Source organism: Hemitrygon akajei, chromosome 1 (genome assembly GCF_048418815.1).
Source record: "Hemitrygon akajei chromosome 1, sHemAka1.3, whole genome shotgun sequence".
Taxonomy (NCBI): domain Eukaryota; kingdom Metazoa; phylum Chordata; class Chondrichthyes; order Myliobatiformes; family Dasyatidae; genus Hemitrygon; species Hemitrygon akajei.
The window spans coordinates 75,316,360-75,340,781 of NC_133124.1; the positions used below are offsets into that span (position 1 = coordinate 75,316,360).

A 24,422-nucleotide genomic window follows, 5' to 3' on the forward strand; every position below is an offset into this window, starting at 1 on the left:
GGGCAGTGCAACTAAAAACTAGAGACCACAGGTTTAAGGTGAGAAAGGAAAGATTTAAAAGGGACTTGATGGGCAACTCCTTCCTTAAAAATTGCTACATATATATGGAATGAGCTGCTAGAGGAAGTAATCGAGGCAGGCATAATGAGAGCATTGAGAAAAGATGTTTGGATAAATATATAGGAGCAGTGTAGAATGAAATGGACCAAACATGGGCAAACAGGATTAGCTTGATTTGAAACATGAATGAGTCAGGCCAAAGAGCCTGTTTCCATGCTGTATTACTCGATGACTCTTTGGCAATGGAAGAACATTCAATAGGAATTTCAAAAAGAATTAGGTAAATTTTGAAAAAAGGAAGGATTAACAAGACTGTAGTAAAGGAGACTGTGCTAACTGGAAAGCATGAAGTGTCAAGCTGCTGGTGAATCTGACTTTGAGACATGTACCGTTAACTTACTCTGTTTAAAAAAAAAAGTCCCAGTAGTCCTTTGACCAGCTGCTTCCACGAAGACCGTTGTTACGTATCCCGTAACTGGATCACTTACCAGCAAAGATAGAGAGGTCCGCTGAAGTCTGATGGTACCATTTTCAAACGTTTTTATTTATAAAGGGGCACAAAAGTAAGGTTAATACAAACATTCAGATAACATACGTCATCAATATTCAATCTAAAGCGCAGGTATAGTAATAATCAATCAGAAATAAGCTCTATCGTTGTCTAGGGGATTATATATTGTCCATTTAGAAATATAAAAGTCATTCAGAAGTCTGCAGGCTTCAGCCTTTTGGGAACCGCCGGGTTTCCTGTGTTGGAGAGAGAGAGAGAGATTGGTGAGAAAAGGAACACTTGCCCGGGTCCTTACGAAGCAAAGCCATGGAATCAGGGGAGCAGGCTTCCCTGTTGTTAGTTAAAAGCAGTTTTCCCCTGATGGGTTCCCTGTGGAATTTTATAAATCATTCTCCTCACTTCCTTCTCCTCAGTTACTTTCAGTATTATCTGACTCGTTTAACTACGGCAAATTGCCACCCTCTTTCAATGAGGCATCTATTATTCTTCTTTTAAAAAAGGGCAAAGACCCAACAGAGTGTTCCTCGTACAGGCCGATCTCTCTGCTCAATGTTGATGTAAAGATCTTAGCTAAAGTGTTGGCTCATAGATTAGAAACCGTTATTCCCTCCATTATCTCTGATGACCAAACAGGCTTTATTAAAAACCGTCTCCCTTTTTTTAACATTCGGCGTCTATTTAATATTTTATACTCAGTTCCAACTGGGACTCCTGAATGTGTTATCTCCCTTGATGCGGAGAAAGCATTTGATCGCATAGAGTGGAACTACCTTTTTGCAGTCTTAGAAAAATTTGACCTCGGCCAAAGTTTCATCTCTTGGATCCAATTGCTGTATCTGTGTCCTACTGCTTCTGTTCTAACTAACTTTCAGAAATCCCAAGTATTCAATCTCAAACGTGGCACCCGTCAGGGATGCCCCTTAAGTCCCTTTCTCTTTGATTTGGCTATAGAACCTCTGGCGATAGCATTTCGAAAATGTCCTGAACTGACTGGGATTTGGAGAGGGGGTGTTGAGCATAAAGTCTCTCTCTATGCTGATGACTTACTACTCTTTCTCTCATATCCGTCTACATCCTTACCTCTAATGTTTTCACTTCTTGACCAGTTTAGCCAGATCTCTGGCTATAAACTCAACTTACATAAGAGTGAACTTTTCCCAATTAATAAAGAAGCACAAGAACTAATATTTCGTGATCTCCCTTTTAAAGTAGTCCATAATCAATTTACTTATCTTGGAATTACAGTCACAAGGAAGTTTAAAGATCTCTTTCGTGAAAACTTTGTCAATCTTTCATATGCTACAAAACAGAATCTGGTACAATGGTCACCTCTATCTATGTCCTTGGTAGGTCGTATCAATGTTGTCAAAATGTATGTTCTCCCCAAATTTTTGTACTTATTTCAATCTATCCCAATTTTTATTCCTAAATCTTTTTTTGATTCCTTAGACTCTATTATTTTGTCATATCTGTGGCAGAATAAGTGCTCTAGAATTAATAAAATCCACCTCCAAAAATCTAAAAAAGAGGGTGGCACGGCTTTACCTAACTTTCGCTTATATTACTGGGCAGCTAATATACGTTGTGCTGCCTTCTGGTCTTTCTTCCACGGTCAACCTAAGTGCCCTAACTGGGTGGCAATGGAGCTCCACTAAAGAATTATCTATATCTGCACTTCTTGGCTCTGCACTCCCTAGCAGTCTGCCCAGATCAATAGCTAATCCTCTGGTTAGACACACTTTGCGTATATGGGCTCAGTTCAGGAAATGCTATGGTTTCCAGGGGTTTTCCATTTCTAGCCCTGTCGCACATAATCACCTTTTTTTACCTACCACGTTCGATTCAGCATTCCATGTTTGGTACAGGAAGGGCATTAGACATTTTGAAGATCTCTTCATTGATAACCGCTTCGCTTCTTTTCAACAGCTCTCTGTTAAGTTCAACCTGCCTAACGCTCACTTTTTCAGATATCTCCAAATCCGACATTTTACTGCTCCTTTAATTCCTAACTTTCCTGAAATGCCTGCGAAAAATGCTATGGACCTATTTCTCTCCATTAATCCACTAGGTAAAGGTTTAATTTCAATTATCCAAGATAAACTAGCAGCCTTACGACGGGCCCCTGTGGATAAAATTAAAATGGCCTGGGAGCAGGATTTAAATATCTCCTTATCCAAGGAGAGCTGGGACTCAGTTCTCAAATCGGTTAGCTCAACCTCTCTTTGTGCTCGCCATTGTCTCTTACAGTTTAAGATTGTTCATAGAGCCCATGTGTCTAAATCTAAACTATCTCGATTCTACCCTGGCATTAGTCCGCTCTGTGATAAATGCAAGAGGGGTGTGGCCTCTCTCATCCATATGTACTGGTTCTGTCCTAGCTTGGAGAAATTCTGGAAAGATGTCTTCACTACACTATCGGGTATTCTGAATCAGCACCTAGAACCTAACCCCTTAATTGCATTGTTCGGTTTTTGGGGCTAGACAGATTTATGTCTGGGTCCGACCAAATGCCGAATACTATCCTTTGCCTCTCTCCTGGCGAGACGCTTGATCCTCCTTAGATGGAGAGATGTTGCCCCGCCCACTCATGCGCAATGGCTTAATGACATTATGGCCTGCTTGGACCTCAAAAAAATTCATTATTCAGTTCTCAATTCGGATTTAAAGTTCCATAAGGTCTGGGGGCCTTTTATCGAGTACTTTCATAACCTTCCTCTTGACTAGGGTTTTTTTTTCTTTTCGGTCCCTTGCTTTCAGCTCCCTTTTTTTTTCTGGTAGTAGGCATTATTATCCTCTGTTGCTAAGTGTATTCACAGTCTGGGAGTTTGACTGTCCGGACTTATACTCTCTATATTGTGTGGTGGTTGGTCTGGAATTGTTGTTTTTTTTCTTGTGTTGTGGGGTTTGGGGAGGACACTAAGCTCACTTGTCTTTAATTTAGGTGCTTTTTTGTTAAATTCTCTTCCTTTGTAGCATATTGTTATTGTATGCTTAACCTTGCTCTGTATTAATGCTCCTCACTGGGATTTGGGGTTTTTAATTTTGTAAAATGTTTTGAAAAACTAATAAAATTTTTTTTAAAAAAAAGCGGTTTTCCGTGATTCCAGCCACAGACTCTAGATTCAGAATCTAACGCACGTGGCTTCCTTCAGAATGGCTTCCCGCTACGACGGGATCGCTATCGTGTCTCCTTGGTGCGTCTGAAGGGGTCGTCCCCCCCAGACCCTCCTTTATACTTCCTCCCGGGGTCGCAGGTGTCAATCATGTTGCAGGTGTCAATCTCTCTCTCAACCAGCCCACTTTGCCCGAGGGCTTTACACGTGGTCTTCATGAGACAATAGTCAAGATCGCCTTATTCTGCATCCCGGTGGAACGCAGTATTCAGCACGTCTCTCTCTCTCCCATTTCCTGTGTCTATTCAGCACGTCTCTCTCTTCTCTTGGGTCATTGACCCCCCCCCCCTTCACTAGGGCTCTTGCGATTCTCACAAAGGAGGGGGCTGGTATCATAACACCATCAAGTGCTCATCAAGGACATACAAGAGATTCTACCATTGTGGGAAATCTAGAACAACATACACAAAATGATAGAAGAACCCAGCAGGTCAGGCAGCATTTCTAGAGGGAAATGATAGTCTTGATGAAGAGTCTTTACCAGAAAAGTTAACTGTTCATTTCCACTGTGTGTGTTTCTCATCAAGGACATGTCATTTACCAGCACTTGGTCCATAACCTTCCACGTCTTGGTGATTCAAGTGCTCTTCTAAGTACTTCAATGTGGTGAGAGTCTGCCTCCACTGCCTCAGGTAGTGAATTCCAGTTTCTAACCACTGTTTGAGGAGTAAATATTCTTCCTTAGATACCCTCTAAGTTTCTGGCCCTACCATCTCATCAGACAGTGTATTCTAAGTTCCAAGCACTCAGGTTGAGCAAGTTCTTCCTTATAAAGTCAGAGAGACAGTAAGCAATACCACACGAATGAAAGACCCTTCAACCCAACCAGTCCATGCTGACCACATTTCCCACTCAGCTGGACCTACTTTCCTGCATTTGAACCATACCCCTCCAAACTCAACCCTTCATATATCTATCTGAGGGCTTCTCTCTTTTGCACTTTTAAAAATTTTATATCTTTGCAGTATACTGTTACTGCAAAACAATAACTTTCATGTCATATAACACAAGAAATTCTGCAGATGCTGGCAATCTAAAGCAACACACACTAATTGCTGGAGGACCTGAACAGGTTAGGCAGCATCTGTGGAGATGACTAAGCACTGAAAGTTTCAGACCAAGACCCTTCGTCAGGACTGGAAAGGAAGCGGGAAAACACCAGAATAAAAAGGTGGGGGAGGGAAGGAGGACAGCTGGAAGGTGACAGGTGAAATGTAAAGGTGAAAGGAAGAATCTGATAGTAGAGGAGAGTGGACTATGGGAGAAAGGGATGAAGGAAGGGCATCGGGGGAGGTGTTAGGCAGGTGAGAAGAGGTAGGAGGCCAAAGTGGGGAACAGAAGATGAGGGAAGTGGGAGGAAAAAATTACTGGAAGGAGAAACTGATATTCATGCCATCAGGTTGGAGGCTACCTAGACGGAATATGAGGTGTTGCTCCTCCATCCTGAGAAAGGCCTCATCATGGTACGAGGAGGTCATGGACTGGCATGTTGGAATGGGAATGAGGATAGGAATTAAAATGATTGGCCACCAGAAAATTCTGCTTTCAGTGGATGGAGCAGAGGTGCTCGATGAAGCAGTCCCTCAGTTTACGACAGGTCTCACCAATGCATCGGGAGCATCGGATACAATAGAAGACCCCAGCAGAGTCACAGGTGAAATGATGCATCATGCCAGGAGGGAGATTAGTAGGGAGGCCACTGTCAGGCTAGAGGAGCAACACCTCATATTCAATCTGGGTTGCCTTCAATCTGACAGCATGAAATTCAATTTCTCCTTCCGATTAAAAATTCTCTCCCCTTCCCCACCCCATCTTCTTCTATTCACCACTCTGGCCTCTTACCTCGTCTCCTCACCTGCCTGTCACCTCCCCCTGCTGCCCCTCCTTCCCTTCCTCCTGAGGTCCACTCTGCTCTCCTATCAGTTTCCTTCAACTCCAGCCCTTTACCTTTCCCACCCACCTGGCTTCACCTTTCACCTTCTGGCTATACTCCTTCCCCTCCCCTATCTTATTATTCTGGTGTTTTCCCCTCTTCCTTTGCCATCCTGAAGAAGAGTCTGAGCCCAAAGTATCAACTGTTTATTCATTTCCATAGATGCTGCCTGAAATGCTGAGTTCACCCAACATTTCATGTCATGTAAGTCAGTAATAATAAACCTGATTCTGAATTTAACATGTAACTATTGTACCTGCCTGAGCCACTTCCTGTCGCAGCTTGTTCCATATACTCAACACTGTATCAGGGCTCTTTAAAATGTTTCCTTTTTCACCATAAATCTGTGCCCACTAGTTTTGAACTCCCCAATCCTGTGAAAAGTCTGTAACCACCTGCCTTATCTAAGTCTCTCACAATCTTAAACACTTCTGAAAGGTTGCCCTTCATTCTCCTATGGTCCAAGAAATAAAGATCTAGCCTGACTAACCTCTCCCTTTAATGCAGAACCCCTGGTTTTGGCAAGATCTTCATAAATCTTTTCTGAAACCTTTCCAGTTTAACTGCACACAGTACTCTAAGAGCAGCCTCACCAACAATTGTAACTGTGACATAATTTCCATAGCCTTCAGTCCTGGTAAAGGATCTTGGCTCAACACTCCTCTCTCCCCACAGATGCTGCCTTACCCATCGAGTTCCTTTATCAGTGTGTTTATTGATACAGATTTCAGCATCTGCAGTCTCTTCTATATTCATATAGTTTTATGTATTAGAACCATAAAATGCAAAATTGATGACTGCTAAATTTTAAGAAGATACTGCTTAATCTCTGGAGAATATTGGTGATAGATTAAAAGATGATAAGGTGGATAGGGGAGAATGAAAGATCACCAATATAAATCTTAAATCTGTTTGTCTCTCCAGGTGAACTACTGAGAATTTCCATTGTCAAATATTTTATTCCAGTTGTTCAACATCTGCACAATTTTGCTTTGTCACCTGGTAAAACAGGAAGGCAAGGCCACCCTATGTGTCAATTGTAATCCCTACAGTAGAACATGTGAAAGCTGCATTCTCGAGAGATCTGCCGACCTCATTTAACTACCTGACAAGGTGAATAATCATTCATGAAACTTCCAAGGCAATGAAACGTTGTGCCATTTCATCCTTAGCCAACTCACTAATTAGATACCAGATTTCAGCACTAACCTTGCATTTCATTGAACCACTGGATATACTCACAGTCCCAACAGGACTTGAAACGATCGGGTTTCATGGAACAATCTGGTATGATTTCTTTTCAGACTAAAGTTTGTTGATTAAAAACCAGAAGTTCCACGGGTAGTTAGCTCAAAATGTGTAACAAACTGCATTTAATGGCTATGTACAAGATCATTATCTGGATTTAAAACCATTTGGTCTGTTAAGTCCACTCAAGCTCTATGGAAAAGCAATTCAGTTAGTCCCACTCCTACAACTGTTATGTTTTTCTCTTCAAATAGATCTAACTATTTTTTTGAAAGCTCTGTTGAAACAACTTCCACTTGTCCCCCTGGCAATAGGTCTCAAGTACTTACTAAATAAAATTCATAGTTATCTATACCCCTCATAACTTTGTATATCTACATTGGATCTCCCTTCATTCTCCAGTGTTGCAGTGAATTTTTTAATCCACTATAGTAAACTTCTTCTGTACCCTTTCTAAAGTTTGATTGGGTAACTTACTCACCAACCACGTCTCTTCTGACTGCTGAAAGCATTTGCATTTTGCAACTATCCACTGACTATATTTATCATACTGCTGTAGTTTCAGTCTTGAGTTCTGCTTGCTATCGTTCCAAGTGACTTTTCGATATAGGCACACTTTTATTTGGCAGTTTGTTGGGAGCTCAAGAGCAGAAGCCAGCCATATGGTCGCCTGGGACTTCTGAAAGCAAACAGAGAGAGTAAACAGCATAATCCAAAAGCAAAATGTCATCAACATGAAACAGTGTCTCTGTTTCTTTTGGTGTGTTTATTCAGAGAGAGTAGATGCCATCAGCAATGCCAGCATGTAATGCCCATCTGAATTCACCCCAGAACTGAGCTCCTGGTCTGAGTTAACCACACTCCACTCACAGCTATATCCCTGGTCACCACATATAGGAAAGTTATCAATAATCTTGAAAGAGTGCAGAATAAAAATTAAAAAGATGTGCCAGGACTAGAGAACCTGAATTAAAAAGAAAGCTTGAATAGGTTAGGACTTTATTCTTTGGAGAGCAGACAAATAAAGGAATGTCTTATAGAGGTAAACAAAATTATAAGGAGGATAGATACAATAAATAAATGCAAGCTTTTTCCCTTTCAGATTAGATGAGACGAGGATTATAGGTCATAGGTTTAGGATGAAAGGTGAAATGTTTAAGGGGGATCTGAGGGGAAGCTTCTTTACTCATAGTGTGGTGTGAGTGTGCAATAAGCTGCCAGCACAATTGGTGAATAAAGTTCAACTGTAGCATTTAAGAGAAGTTTGGAGAAGTACATGGATGGGAGGTATATGGAGGGCTATGGTCTGGGTGCAGGTCGATGGGACTCAACAAAAAAATAGGTTGGCATGGATGAGATGGGCCAAAGGGTTTGATTCTGTGCTGTAACACTCTCTGTCTCTATGACTCTGTACAAGGAGCTTACATACAAGGTATGTACTGTACATACACAGAGGATGCATATACATACAACATTAAGGAGATCCAGCTGTCACGGAACAATCTAACAAACTTCTACAGAAATTAGGCCAAGTGATTGTATCTTGGTTGGGTATGGCAATTTGTAATCTGCAGGAAAGAAATAAATAGCAGGAAGGGGAGAACTCAGTCCAATACACAATGGGCACATCCCTTCCACTATTGCTAGTATCTACAGGTGCTGCTACCTCAAGAAACCACCATCCATCATCAAAGATCCACACCATCCAGAAAAGGCCATCTTCCTGCAGCCACCATTGGTCAAGAGATATAAAAGTCTGAAGTCCCACACCACCAGGTTCAAGACAGCTATGTTCCTTCAGCCATCCAGTTCTTGAACATGCCGACACAACCTTCATCCCCAAACAAGAGATTCTGCAATTGCTGGAAATCTTAAGCAACAATCACAAAATTCTGGAGGAACTGAGCAGGTCAGGCAGCATTCATAGAGGGAACTAAACTGTCAACAGTCTATTTCCCTCCATAGCTGCTTTCTGAGCAGCTGACCTCCTCCAGATCACGCTGGCTTTGAAATACTTTGCACTACACTCAGTGGTACTTGATTAGGTACACCTATAGACATGCTTGTTAACATAATTATCTAATCAGCCAATCATGTGGCAGCAACTCAATGCATAAAAGCATGAGATATTATAGCTGCAAAACGTTTAGGTGATGAGGTACTAATTTAGGCTATATAAGTTGGCATTAATTTCAAGGCAAATAGAATATGAAAGCAAGGAAATAATGCTGAGGCTTCAGAAGACACTTGTCAGGCCACACTTAGAGTACTGGCAACAGGTTTTGGCCCCATATCTCAGAAAGGATGTGTTGACATTGGAGAGAGTCCAGAGAAGGTTCATGAGGATGATTCTGGGAATGAAGAGGTTAACATATGAGGAGTGTCTGGCATCTTTGGGCCTGTACTCACTGGAATTTAAAAGAATGTGAGGGGATCTCATTGAAACCTACTGAATGTTGAAAGCACTAGATTGGGTGGATGTGGAGAGGATGTTTCCCATGGTGGGGGTATCCAGAACTACAGAGCACAGCCTCAAAATTGAGGGGAGACCTTTTAGAACAGAGGTAAGAAGGAATTTGCTTAGCCGGAGAGTAGTGAATCTGTGGAGGCCAAGTCTGTGGGTATGTTTAAAGTGGAAGTTGATAGTTTCCTGATCGGTCAGGGCATCAAGGGATATGGCAAGACAGCAGCTGTATTGGGTTGTGTGGGATCTGGGGTCAGCCATGATGGAATGACAGAGCAGACTCGATGGGGTGAATGGCATAATTCTGCTCCTATGTTTTATGGTCTAAGTGATATGGTTCAAGTGTATGTGCCACCCCCTCTGAGACATTTTCCATGCCAGAAGTTTGATCACGTAGCAGCTTTGTGGAAGGGTAAAAAAGCAGTGTGGTAGATGTGGTGCAGAATACGATTATGGCAGTTGTGGAGAAGGTGTTAGGCTAAAACATAGCAACTGTGGAGAATTACGTCCTGCTTGTAAGAAAGCTGTGCAAATGTGTGGGAGTTGGGGTGGAAATGGACATATCACATATAAAGGCTCTGCAGAAAATATGGAAGACTGTCACTGGGATGCATTAATATCCAAATACAGACAGTTTGTAAAGTGAATGATTGTATAACAGATGATTTGCTGATTGATGATATATTAGTTTGGCACTTTCATGGCAGATGTGGTAAATTGTGCAACACAAACTAAAAGTAGGATGGAAATTATAACAATTATATTAAAAGCTGCAGAAAAATATTGAGATAAAAAAGTAACTGTAGAAGTAATTAATGAAGCCTTACAAAGAATAACTAATACTCAGACTTCAAAGCAGGGTTGTTAATGTTTTTTTCTAACCTTACAATGGAATGCTAGAAGCCTGTCAGCTAATGGTCAATATTATAAGAAATTTATTAAAGATTTACCAAATAAACCTGATGTTATGTGTAAGGAAACCTGGTTGAAATTGTGTCTAAGTTTTAGGATACAAGGTTATGTTTATATGAGATATGATTGGAAAATGTATAATAAAACAGAAACATAGAAAACCTACAGCACAATACAGGCCCTTCGGCCCACAATGCTGTGCCGAACATGTACTTACTTTAAAAATTACCTAGGATTACCCGTAGCCCTCTATTTTTCTAAGCTCCCATGTACCTATCCAGGAGTCTCTTTAAAGACCCTATCATATCCGCCTCCACTACAGTCACCGGCAGCCCATTCCACACACTCACCACTCTCTGCATAAAAAACCTACCCCTGACATCCCCTCTGTACCTACTTTCAAGCACCTTAAAACTGAGCCCTCTCATGTTAGCCACTTTAGCCCTGGGAAAAAGACTCTGACTATCCACACGATTAATGCCTCTCATCAACTTATACACCTCCATCAGGTTACCTCTCATCCTCTGTCGCACCAAGGAGAAAAGGCTGAATTCACTCAACCTAGTCTCATAAGGCATGCCCCCCCCCCCCCACCCAATCCAGGCAACATACTTGTAAATCTCCTCTGCACTCTTTCTAGTTTCCACATCCTTCCTGTAGTGAGGTGACCAAAACTGAGCACAGTACTCCAAATGGGGTCTGACCAGGGTCCTATGAAGCTGTAACATTAACTCAATCCTTCAGTTGATGAAAGCCAGTACACCGTATTCCTTCTTAACCAGAGTCAACGTGTAGAACAGCTTTGTGTGTCCTATGGACTCAGACCCCAAGATCCCTCTGATCCTCCACACTGCCAAGAGTCTTACCACTAATACTATATTCTGCCATCATATTTGACCAAGTAAAATGAACCATCTCACACCTATCTGGGTTGAACTCCATCTGCCGCTTCTCAGCCCAGTTTTGCATCCTATCGATGTCCCACTGTAATCTCTGATAACCCTTCACACTATCCACAACACACCCAACCTTTGTGACATCAGCAAATTTACTAACCCATCCCTCCACTTCCTCATCCAGGTCATTTATAAAAATCACGAAGAGTAGGGGTCCCAGAACAGATCCGAGGCACACCACTGGTCATTGACCTCCGTGCAGAATATGACCCATTTACAACCACTCTTTGCCTTCTGTGGGCAAGCCAGTTCTGGATCCACAGAGCAATGTCCCCTTGAATCCCATGCCTCCTTACTTTCTCAAAATGTATGAGTAAAACAAGAAATGTGTGTAATTGAAATGAATCCCTGAATGAAATGAATGGGAAAATATGCTAGATGATGGAAATGAAGCAGCAAAACAGCTTCGCCCGTGTGTGGGAGGGGTGTGCAGCATGTCAATCGTTATCTCTGCTTCTGCTTGGCCGTGCACGATTCACCATCCACACCCTGCAGGGCTGACTGCTGAGACCCCCAAATCACACAGTGCAAATTGGGTGGGGCTACAGTATCTGCAGCAAAGCCAATCACTGAATTTGAAGCAGGATGCTTGTTCTGTTTGCCTTCCACTGACCCACTTATAAAATGTGATATGATGGCTGCAGTTACAGCAGTGGGGTTATTTGCCAGGAAATGCTAAACTGCAGAGAAGTGAGAATGCATAAGATCTACCCCTGCTTCACTATCTACCACTACAATTTTACTTGTCATATTTTAAAGGAAGCTCAATTCACTTTTCTTGGTGATTACGCACTCTTTATTTTCTCATAGAACTTGCATAAGATAACATTTTTAAAATATTTGCAAAAAAAATTGTATTTAAAAAATATTGCCTAAAAGCTAGTTTTATTTTTACATGTATATTCAGCACTGATACTTTTCCACATGAGATTGTACTTATAATTATGCTTACTAGTTTTCTATAGATCCTACTCACACAGTTGTATTGCTGTTACTGTTATCTATATAGATATATACCTATAGATGTTTTTAATTTTCCTTTATTGTTTTATATCAGATTATTCATGGCTATTGCATCGAAGATAAAATCTCAACAATATTCCACAGTGTATCCTGACCATGGTTTTATTCCATCCACACAGGACGAAAGGATGCCACTAGGTCTACTTTGCGTGACTACACTTTCAGATGAAAACATGCAGCCATTGATGCACCATCAATAACTCTTGGAGACGTGAGGCGAGATACAGGCTTTTATTGGCTGGAAGAAAGAACAAGCAGCAATTGACCACCACACTGCATCCTGGAGACTGAGGCCAGGGCGGTGTCTCCAATTACCTTTATACAGGGGTCTGTGGCAGGAGCCACAGGAGCAGTTAGCAGGGGGGCATGTCCAGACAGGTATATGTAGTTCACCACAGCCATGGAGGCTGAGGAAGCACTTGGACACAGCATGTAGGGACAACAAAGACAAGACATTGGAATGAGATCACTCACTGCTCACTCAAAGTAGAATTGCAGGAAGATGATCTGTTTGTCTATTTTGATCATTTGAAATAACTGCACACTGATTATGGAATGCATATTCCAGATTGGGTGGTGGATCCATTTTGGGTGAATGTGACCGAAGTTGACACCACATTGCAAGAACGTCTTATTGAGCTGTAGAGTGATATAACAGCTCAAGCAAAATTCAAACACAGCTAACAAAATTCCTGGATAACTAGTGATGTTCAAAATAAGTTTCCACAGCTCTGGGAGAACACAAAGTTGTTTTTAATTGGATTTTCCTCCTCTTATCTAGTTAAATGTGGTTTTAATCAAGCTCTTCACTTGCTATCAAAAGCTCAAAACCATCTTGATGTTGTTAAAATAGGTGATCTTCGATGATCATTAACCAAGTTATAATTAGATACTCAAAAATTTGCATAAGTTTCAAGGGTTTCACTAAATACCCAGAGTAACAATATTAAGTGCTCATTTCATTGCTGGTTGAAAGAATATTATATATTATAAATAAAGTACCCTTTTCAGAGCTCTGGAATAGTTTTATTTTTCAATTGTACCTGTAACATTATATTTAACACACAATAATACCCATAATTGGTTAAAACAAATATTGACTGTATATTAGAATAATTAATACAGTTGACCTAAAGAAACATTAGCAATTAACGGAGACTATGCAGGGTGAGAGCCACAGAGACAAATGAAAGCCACATATGGGCCATAAGCAGAAAAAGTTTGAAAACCACTAAAGTAGAGGAATTGGTTTATCAGTAGGGTTTCAAGTTTTCTGTTGCGAAGATTCAAATGATTTTCTAAAAGGAACATCACACCCAAAATTGATCTCATTTTATATGATAAATCTCTTAAACAAGACTCAGTGGTAAAGTTTCTAGGTATGTGGATGTACACAAGACTAACATAGAAGTTGTAGGTGAATAAAATTCCAGAGAAGTGTTTAAAAAAAACCCTTAATGTGTTCAAATGCTTAGTTGAGTATGATTGGGGTGTGAGTAGGAGGTCACTTAAATGTATATTGCTTTAATCATATCTGTCTTTGATTATGGGTCAGCCTCACCTATGGTCTTACTTCAAGCTAAACTTCAAGCTCAAGCATTGAGATTATGTTGTGGTGCTATTAAATCATCCACAATGTTGGCTTTACTAATAGAAATTGGAGATGTATCTTTACACAGGTTACAGTTAACAATGGGTTAACAAAAGAGGACATACAGTTGGTCGTCCAATACTGGCAACATTAGCAGAGTGTTGGGAGCACTGTATTCATATGGTCTTCACCTCTGGGAAATGAATGGACAAAGAATCTTGGGTTGTTTAATGTGGAATATGATCCTAGTGTACCCCTTTCTGTCAGTCCTCCATGGTTTTTCCCTTTGCCTGTTGTTGATTTGGACATTCAGAAACAGATCAAGATGAGGAGTGATTGTATATCAGTGGCACAGAGAGTTCAGCAATATATTCAAGGCAGATATTATGACTTCTTACACATCTACACCAATGGTTCAAAAGATTCAGTGACAGGTCATTCAGGTGTTTCTGTTTATGTTACAAAGTTTCAAGTGACAATTAAGAAAAGATTATCAGATAGTATCAGTATTCATATCTGAGAATAGCCTTGAAATGGGTCAATGAAGTATGCTGTGATTCATTCTCGATTTTGATATCTATTAAAACAGGTATTTCAAATTGAAGGCCAGACATCATGAGGTGTCTCAGCCTGAAACATCGACTGTATTTTTTTCCATAGATGCGGCCTGGCCTGCTGAGTTCCTCCAGCATTTTGTGTGTGTTGCTTGAATTTCCAACAAATGCAGATTTCCTCTTGTTTGAGCCAGCATTCTTCTTCAAATTGGACAAAATGTGTTGAGGCTGCTGGGTCTAGGCTTAGGTATACATTTCATGTGGGTCCCTGCCCATGTTGGGGTTGAAGGAAGCGAAGTGATAGACATTATTTAAAAGGTCCATTTGATCACTGTGACAACCAAATTGGGGTAAGAAAAAGAAAGGAAGGTATTTGTATAAAATTCATAGGATGGTGGGAACTCAACTGGCAGATGGATATAAAAGGAGGGAAGAAGTTATACTTACACATTTACATATTGGACCCAATTTACATATTGTTGAAAATTAATATGAATGATACAGGCATTTGTAGGGAGTGTACTTGTCAAGAAACAGTCCAGCATATCGTGTTTGAGTACAGTTTCTGTGAGGTGCAAAGGAAACATTTAATTGCTAAATTGAGATCTTTGGCACGGACACAGTTTAACATGGAAAGTTTGTGAGGACATCACTGGCATCGTAAATGTATATAAGTGTGTATCTGACTTTCTAAAAAGCATTAGACCTTTTGATATTATTTGAGATTTTGGGAGGAGGGATTTAGTGGGCATACTTCCTGCCTCTTTGCTCCACACTCCAAATCAGTATGTGGCAGTAATGTACCTTATGTTCTGCCAACTGCCATTAAACGTTACAAACGTAAGAAGAAGAGATTTAATTGTTGTTCAGACCAAGTATCAGAATGGTGAGGAAATTTACAGGAGCTGCCTAATAAAGTGGACACTGAGTGTAAAATGAATTTCTCTGGGTTTCTTTTTTGTTTTAATTAAATTGTATTTGATTTATGTTTACGTTTTCTTGTGAATGCGACTTGTATGTGCTTGTGATGCTGTTTCAAGTATATTTTTCAATGCACTTGGCAAATATGACAATAAACTCAACATTTAAAAAAAAATTAAATACCAGCCTTTCCAGTGATGTCCACAAACTATGCATAAAGAATCTAAAACAGCTATATCTCACCACTTGAATAGTAAACCATGAAGTGTACAAATGAAACTTGCAGAATGCAACGGTATTTTTCAAGACAAAAATCATTCTTTTCTGAAATTTGACAGCTGTGTTTGACTTAATATTGAGAACAATGGAGTTTGTTTGAATAAAAGAGAAGTTCTAAGTGGCCTTAGTGAGGTTACATATAATAATACTGGAATATAGTGTGAGACAAGACAAGATAACCCAATGTAATTGAGCGTTGCATTTTTTCAGTGAGAGCAAATTTTATATCCTGACCTTTAGCAAATATTTAATCAGAGATTCTTTTGTCTAAACTGCCTGATGCTGGGATAAATTGTAAATATTAATCATGATGGATTCAGTAATGACAATGCAAGCTGCTGCTGTTGTATCAGCTCGTGAATTGGTAGTTAGAACAGACATCTTGGTGTTTTCTAGGTTGGGCCACCTGAAAGCTCGATTCTTAGGTTAATTGGTTTATTATTGTCAGATGTAGTGAAATACAGAGATAGATTTTGTTTTGCTTGTGTTATGATCCAGCAACAATGAATATATGATTGAGACAAGTTTTTATTAACAAATAAAACATTTATTAAACACTACTTAAAAAAAACCCAAAAAGTAAACAAACGACTAACTTAACCGGAAGTCAGCTGCAATACAGCAGCTCGAACAGTTCTTAAAGTGAGAAATGCGAACTCAGTTCTTTAAAATAGTATTGCAAAAAGTCCAAAATGATTTACAGTCAGTTAAAGGAGAGACTTTCCTTGAATTAAATCCTCTTCCGCGACATTACTGCTGATCCTAGCTGAAGTATGCCTTGCCGAGGGATTTGCGACCGAAGGAAATAAAATGGCTTAAAGGCACTGACCTTTCCTTGGCGAAACTCTGCATCCAACTCTCTCCGCTCTTTTGCCAAAGCAGGAGTTAACACAGACACAGTTATTAATTCCTTGTACGAAGATTAAATAAAGGTCGAACCTGCTTCACAGCCGTCATCAACTTTCCTCGATCTTTCAGCTTCCCGAACTTCGACGAATCTTCACTGGATTTTAACTAGCAGTATTGTAGCAAAACTACTGGCAATAACCTTTGAAACTTAAGGCAGAAAGTAAATATCCACTTTAAAATAAAACTGCGTCGTAACATCGAATTCGCAGCAACATGGAGTCACTGGTGAATTCAGCCATGAACTGCCCATGTCACATGGAGGGGTTCTCCTTTTATACCCTATTAAAAAAAACTATCTCATGACCTCCCACTGGCGGGAAAATGACGGCACTCCACCATCACAAGCCCATTACCTAATGTCCAGTATAGCCTCAATTACATCATGGTCATATGACAGGCACCAGATACCCACTTGCCATTCATAAAGATCTTTAATCATATCAGTGCATTGAGGTATTTCAGGAGTAAACAATAACCCAATGCAGAATAGAGGGTTACAAATTTTAGCAAACAGATTGTGCAGGCAGGCAAAGTCACAAAGAGGTAGGCTGTCAGGTCAACAGTCTAACTGATCATACTAGAGAACTGTTCAATAGTCTCATAACAACAGGGTAGAAGCTGTCCTTGAGCCTGGTGGTACGCACCTTCAGGCTTTTGCAATTCCTGTGTGATGGGAGTTGTTGGAAGAAGAAAGAATATCTGGTGTGGGTTGGGCCTTTGATTATATTGGCTGCCTTACCAAGGCAGTGAGAAGTGAAGACATGGAGAGAAGGCTGGCTTCCATATGTGCTGAGCTTTGAATACAACTCTCGTCGATTTATTACAGACAGGCGTGGAGCAGTTTTGTTCTCTGTGGTGCGTCTATAAAAAAGGTCAAAGGGGACATGCTGAAGAAGTAGAGGCACTAGTGAGCTTTCTTGACTAGGGCATCAGTGTTGCTGGATCAAGTCAGGTTATTGGTGATGTTCATTTCAAGGATCTTGAAGCTACCAACCTCTCAGCCTCAACACTGTGGATGTAAACAGGAGCATGTGCGCCACCTCCCTGATGTTGTTGATCAGCTGTCTTGTTAGCATCTTGTTGTCACCAGATTCTCTATCACCTTGCTGTATTCTGACTCATTATTATTTGAGATCTGGCCTACTAACTTCTAGATGGAGGTAGAGCAGAATCTGGCCTCAGTTGTGCGTGAGTAGAGTTGGGGGCTGAGGATGTTGCAGGGGGTCTTCAGTCCAGATTGAATCGACGAGGAACACGGCCACCATTTCTTAGCAACTTCCTGGCCAATGTACAGTCACTGGAGAGCAAGATAGATAACCTAAAGGCACGATCACTGTATCAGAGAGAAATGACAGTTTCCTGTGTTCTGTTTCATTGAGATATGACTCACACTCACCCTCACCCCAACCCAAGGGTCTCTCAGTCCACTGGGTGGATCGAACAGTGATATCACAAGAAAGGGCAGAGGCAGTGGTATCAGCATCATGATAAACTCACCATGATGCTTAGACAGAGTGGTCTTGTCTCCCAACCTGGAACATCTAATGATTAAGTGTTCACCATTCTACTTACTGAGAGGGTTCTCCAATGTGACCCTGACTGCAGGTTATGTACCATCAAAGGCAGATGTCAAGCTCGCACTCAATCTGTTGAGTGCCATGACTAGCAAACAAGAAACAGCCTACCCTAACACCGTTCACATCCTTGCCAGGGGCTTACATCAGATTAGCTTGAAGAAATCTCTGCCCAGCTACCATCAGAACATCACCTGCAGCACCAGAAGACCCAGCACTCAACTATTGCTACACTACCATCAAGCACAGCATCCCTCGACCTCACTTCAGGAAATCCAACCATCTGGTTGTCCTCTTCCCACCCGATTGTATCTGAAAACTGGCTGTTTGACCGACTCTCGATGACCTTTTAATTACTCATGATGGAGGTGAGCAGCTCCTGTACATTGATGCTATAATTGGAATTTCAGCCAACCCGCTGTGTGCCTTCACCACTCCAATGTTTTTCATGAGCTTCATCAGCACCATCACAGGCAGAACCTAAACAGGAAGGCACTAGGGTAAGGACAACAAAGAGGTCATCACAGGAGACAGAGGGGCAGCTATGAGTCGGTGGACTGGGGCAATGTTCAAGGACACATGACAGGACGTAAATGAATACATCATGGTTGACACAGACTTTATAATGACACTCATGAATGAGTGTGCCCTCACAAAATCATTGTCTTCCCCACCTAGAAGCTCTGGATGAACCAAGAGATCCACAAACTGCAGAGGACCAGATCAGCGGCACTCCAGACTGACAACCCAGCAAAGTACAAGAAGTCCAGGTACGAACTCCAGAAAGCCATCTCACATGCGAAGTGGCAATTTGCAGATTAAACTTGAATCACAGAAGAGTGTTCGACAGCCACCAGGAGATCCTGTCTTTTAAAGCAGACAGAGCAAAGGTTTTTGATAATGTGGTACCCCAATCTGCATCAGGTCTTACTGATATAGAGGAGGCTGCACCAGGAGCACCAGATGCAATAGATAGCCCAAACAGATTTGCAGGTGAAGTGTCACTTCACCAGGACAGGCTGAATGTGGCCCTGAATCGACAAGGGAGTCCTGAAGAGAGAGATCCCTATGGAAAGTGGGGGAGTGATTGAAGATGCCAGAATTCCCCTCCATAGATGCTGCCTGACTTGCTGAGTTCCACCAGCACTTTATATATGCTATTCACTTTGGGAGGATTTTTCTTTACCATGTGTGAAACTATGTAGCAGGAACTAAGATTTATTTGTGACAGATTCCAAGGTCTGGCCAATGATGCATGAAATTACCTAATGTTTGGGCAAGTGTTCTCTGTCACACATACACAAATCTCCCAGACTTACACCAATGATGGAGTTAATCTTCCACATAGAGTTAGGAATAATGAACTTTGTCTGCTGCCAAAGCAGATTGAAACACATTGTAGTCAGGCCACAGCTGGAGTGTTGTGTCCCATTCAAGAGGGATTGCTGAAGAGATGATGCAGAGCAGTTTCACCAGGACCTCTTCCTTTCAGTTGAGACAGCCCTTCACCTGCAAATCCTCCAGTGTTATTTATTGCATCCGATGCTCCCATGGGCAAAAACAAATGACTGCTTCATCGAACTCCTTTGCTCTGTCTGCCATAATTGTCCATGTCTCCTGGAATCCAGCAATTTTAATTTCCTCCTCATCTCTACACCAATGTGCTTGTCCTCAGCTTCTTCCACTACCAAGCAGAGGTTAAGCACAAACTAGAGGAACAATTCCTCATATTCTGCCCAGGTAGTCTACAACCTGGTGGTATGAACACTGGATTCTCCAACTTCCAGTAACTGCTCTGTTTCTTTGTCCCTTTACTCCACTCCCTGATGTTCTTGCTTGTTGGCTTCCTATTCTAACTCCTCTGTAAGGGAACAGTTCACTTGCACTAGACTTTCAAGCTGAACATGAACCACGATTGGAACTATAATCAATCAGTTGGAAAGTTTGGCCACTTCTGCTACACTCATTTAAACTGGTCCGCAGAGGTTGTCTTTGTTTGAATACAGTGCATAAACATTTAATTTAGAACCCTCTATCAAATTAGCACTCATATTGAATTAACACGAGTGCTTTATTTTAATTGGATACACTAAATTATAAAAAGCTTTAACGTTAGTTGCTATGGTTCGCTGTATTTCTAATTTGCCTCATTTTATTTTAGAAGCCAGTGTTTTTTGTGCTGCAAATGTTTGTGGGAAATAGCTATCAAAGCTGCCTCAAGCACCTTTGCTTCATGAATAATTGGATGTGAATTATTTTTCCAAGCAAATTGTAAAAAAAGGAAAAATTTCAAAACGAGAATAAAATGAAATAAAGAGAGAATAATCAAGTTTGAATTCTGGGATAATTGTTTTGTCCTATGTGAAGAAATTGAGTAAAACCTTGAGCTGAAAAGAAAGGATACAAATTTTATTAAAACTGTGGTTGTTGGTTTATTGCTGTCAAATGTACTGAAATAGAGAAAATCTTTTGTTTACTGAGATACAGAGAAAATCTTTTGTAATTCCATGCATAAGAAAAAGGAAAAGAGAATGCAATGTTTCCAAGGATGAACAGGGAGACCTTTTCCTTATTTCTTATTTAGAATTACAGCAACAAGCCCATAATGACCAATTACACCCATGTGACCAACTAATCTACTAACCTGTATGTCTTTGGAATGTGGGGGGGGGGGGGTTAACCCACATGGTCTCAGGAAGAACATACAAACTCTTTACAGACAGTGGCGGATTTGAACCCAAGTCACTGGTGCTGTAATGGCATTGTGCTAACTGCAATGCTACCATACCATGCACTCTCTTCTGAAGTTGAGATCTGCACCGTTCAAATGGCACTGACCTTTATAAGAAATCAAGATATGACCTTTGTAAAGGTATCTGAGATGCTAAGGGGCAGTATCAGTACAGGATTGAGTTTCAGTCCAGCTGTAAACATGGTTAAGATACTATAACAAAAACAAAGTCAGGCAGCATCACCAACATCAGCACCTCCCTTCCTCATGAACTTCCAATGCAAATTTTAAACAGAAGGGAAAGGATATGTCACATTCTTCCTGACAGTCTCTAGTGCACTTTGATCTGTGGTTACCATTGCAGACATAAAATCAGTCTTCTGGAGTGTGAACCTGTGGAAAATTCAGAACAAGATGGCGTTGCTGACTGTGTCCCTAGATCCTGTGCAGATCACCTGGCAGAGGTATTTGCAGCCATTATTAACTTCTCCCTCCCTCAGACTGGAGCTCCCTCCTGCTTTAAGAAGACCACTATCATCCAGTACTGAAAGAAAGACAAATTACTGCCCAGTTTCTCTAACATCTACCATCATGAAATCCTTCAAGAAGCTGGTCATAGCACACCATCCTCTAAGACAACATCGGACCACTGAAAATTGTCTACCACCAAAACTGTTATACAATGGTTTTCATCTCCCTGGACCTACATTCATCTCTGGAACACCTAGACAGTAAAGACACCTACATCAGACTGTATTTTATTGTATACACTTCTTCCTTAAATAATACTATTCCGAGCAAGTTCATCACCAAACTCCAGTCCCTCCCTTTGCAATTGAATTCTTGACTTTTTGACCAAAAGACTCGTATTTGGTAAGGATAGGCAGCAGCACCTCAGCCATGATTATTCTAAACAATGGAGCTCCACAAGGCTGTGTCTGCAGCTTCCTACTCTGTCCCTGTACACTCATGGCTACATGATCAAGTTCTGCTCTAGCTCCATCTACATTTGCAGATAATACCACTGTACTGGGCCGAATCTCAAATAATGTTGAGTCAGAGTACAGGAAGGAGATAGATAACTTTGTGACATAGTGTCAGGATGACAACCATTCCCTCAATGAGATAAGTGAGATGGTCATCGACTTCAGAAAGGAAGTGGTGCATGTGCTCCTGTCTACATCAACAATGCTGAGATTGAGAGCTTCCAGTTCCAAGATGTGAACATCACCAATAGCCTTTCCTGTCCAACCATACTGATTACAAATAATGATCAGAGTATCTAACCTGGTCCCAACATATCGATGTAGTCATAAAGAAGGCAAGACAGTGGCTATACTTTATTAGGAGTTTGAAGAGATTTGGCATGTCAACAAATACAATCAAAAACTTCTATAGTTGTACCGTGGCGAGCATTCTGACAGGCTGGATCACTGTTTGGTATGGAGGGGTTACTGTACAGGACTGAAAGAAGCTGAAGAAGGTTGCAAATCTAGTCACTTCCATCTTGGGCACTAGCCTACAAAGTACCATCTTTAGGGAGCAGTGTCTCAGAAAGACAGCATCCCATTATTAAGGACCTCCAGCACCCAGGGCATGGCCTTTTCTCACTATTACCATCAGGTAGGAGGTACAGAAGCCTGAAGGCACACACTCAGCGATTCAGGAACAGCTTCTTCCCCTCTGCCATCTGATTCCTAAATGGACATTGAATCTTTGGACACTACCTCACCTGTTTTTTAAATATACAGTATTTCTGTTTTTGTATGTTTTTTAAAATCTATTCAATATACGTAATTAATTTACTTGTTTATTTATTATTATTTTTATTTTATTACTTTATTCTCTCTGCTAGATTATGCATTGCATTGAACTGCTGCTGCTAAGTTAACAAGTTTCACGTCACATGCCAGCGACAATAAACCTGATTCTGCATGGAAGTATGTACAGATGAGATGTCAGGGGTAAGTTGCTGGTTTTTTTTACACAGAGTGTGGTGAGTGTGTGTAATGGGCTTCAGGCAACGGTGGTGGAGATGGATACAATTGGGTCTTTTAAGAGACTCCTGGATAGGTACATGGAGCTTAGAAAAATAGAGGGCTATGGGTAACCCTAAGTAATTTCTAAAGTAAGTACATGTTCGGCAGAGCATTGTGGGCCGAAGGCCCTGTAGGTTTTCTATGTTTCTACATGGTCTAAAACAGAGCTCCGAATTACTTAAATTCAACTCGCATATCAAATTAATGCCAACAGAGTGAGCCACCTTGCAGTCTTCTTGCCCATAACACCATTCCAGGCCATTTAAAGAGTTAAATTGCCTCGGCAACATCCTGCTAGAGTAGTGCTAAACCAAAGTGGATTATTTTGAGGTGTTAACGGTAACGCAACGGTTATCAGTTAGTTAGACGCAGAGAGTACCAGACAACTATCAAGAGTAGGGCGATATCTTTACAGCCCTGGCTAAAATATATTCCTCGAATTAGTATTACAAAGCATTTTAGGGGGTCGGCGTGTGCAAATTAGTTGCTGGTTCACCAACTTTACAACATTGAACACATTATTACGTGTTCAATGTACAGCTAGGCACATCCGTACAGGGACACTTACGACACTCCATCACTGTTTGTTTACAACACATTTAAACACCCCGTCATTGCCTCAACCACTCATCCAATTTCCTCCACTATTCCTCGCCCTTAGTAACCTCCCCCCCCCCCCCCCCTCTTCTTCTCCTTTCTCAGGTGACGCGCCCCTTGCCCCCTCCTCTTCCCACTTAGGCCGCCGAGGAAAAGGGGTGGGACGGCCAAGGAAAGTTGGTAACGTCGATTTTCTTCCGCCGACGGGTTACAGAACATGCACCCTCTCGCCGGGAGCCGGGACCACCCCTCCCCCGACATTGTCAACCATGGCCAGACTGACTTCCAAACCCATGCACAGCCCTACCGTTTGTTGTCACCGCCGGGTTCAAAGGGGGAATAACTCTGCTCAACTCACCGACGCACGAACTGGTTCCCAGTCTCAGCAGCGGCATCTTGAGCGACCATCAAACCGGTCCCGGGCTCGGCACTACGCGCTCCGGCGGTTCCGCTCGTCTATTCCCGTAACCACACACCGGGCCACACCAAGGGGACGGGTCATCTATCTCCTCCTCCCACATTAACTCCAGGCTGTTCATAGAAAGTTCTAGTACTCTTTCGATGCTATCTCTACACTACAGCTTTCAGTCCATCAGCCAAACTGCAAAGCCCTAATTAAAACAAAAATGTTGTCATAAAATTAACTTTTGTACCTGTGACAAATAAAGCCCCTTTTAGTAACACACACAAAGTGCTGGAGGAACTCAGCTGGTCAGGCTTTATTAATCTATGGAGAGGAATAAAGAGTTCGGCCCGAGATCCTTTCGGCATTTTGCAGCGTATTAGGATTTCCAGTACTCCATATCCTCGTTATATACGTCTTCAGAAAATGCAGATTCACAGTTAGGCAGGAAACCTTTTTCTACCAATGTCTCCTTATAGGCATCCAAAACTCACAGTTATGCGAAGAGAACTGCTTTCCCGTCAATACGAGTCACGCGCACACC

General features: G+C 41.4%; 1 long non-coding RNA gene across 1 annotated transcript; it reads right to left on the minus strand.

Moving 5' to 3' along the window:
- Positions 1-618: 618 nt before the first annotated feature.
- LOC140731612 (uncharacterized) lies at positions 619-23,933 on the minus strand. Its single transcript, XR_012099878.1, has 3 exons — positions 23,834-23,933; positions 7,407-7,604; positions 619-807 (listed from the first exon to the last, which is right to left on the minus strand). It is a non-coding gene; the product is annotated as an uncharacterized lncRNA (long non-coding RNA).
- Positions 23,934-24,422: the final 489 nt, after the last annotated feature.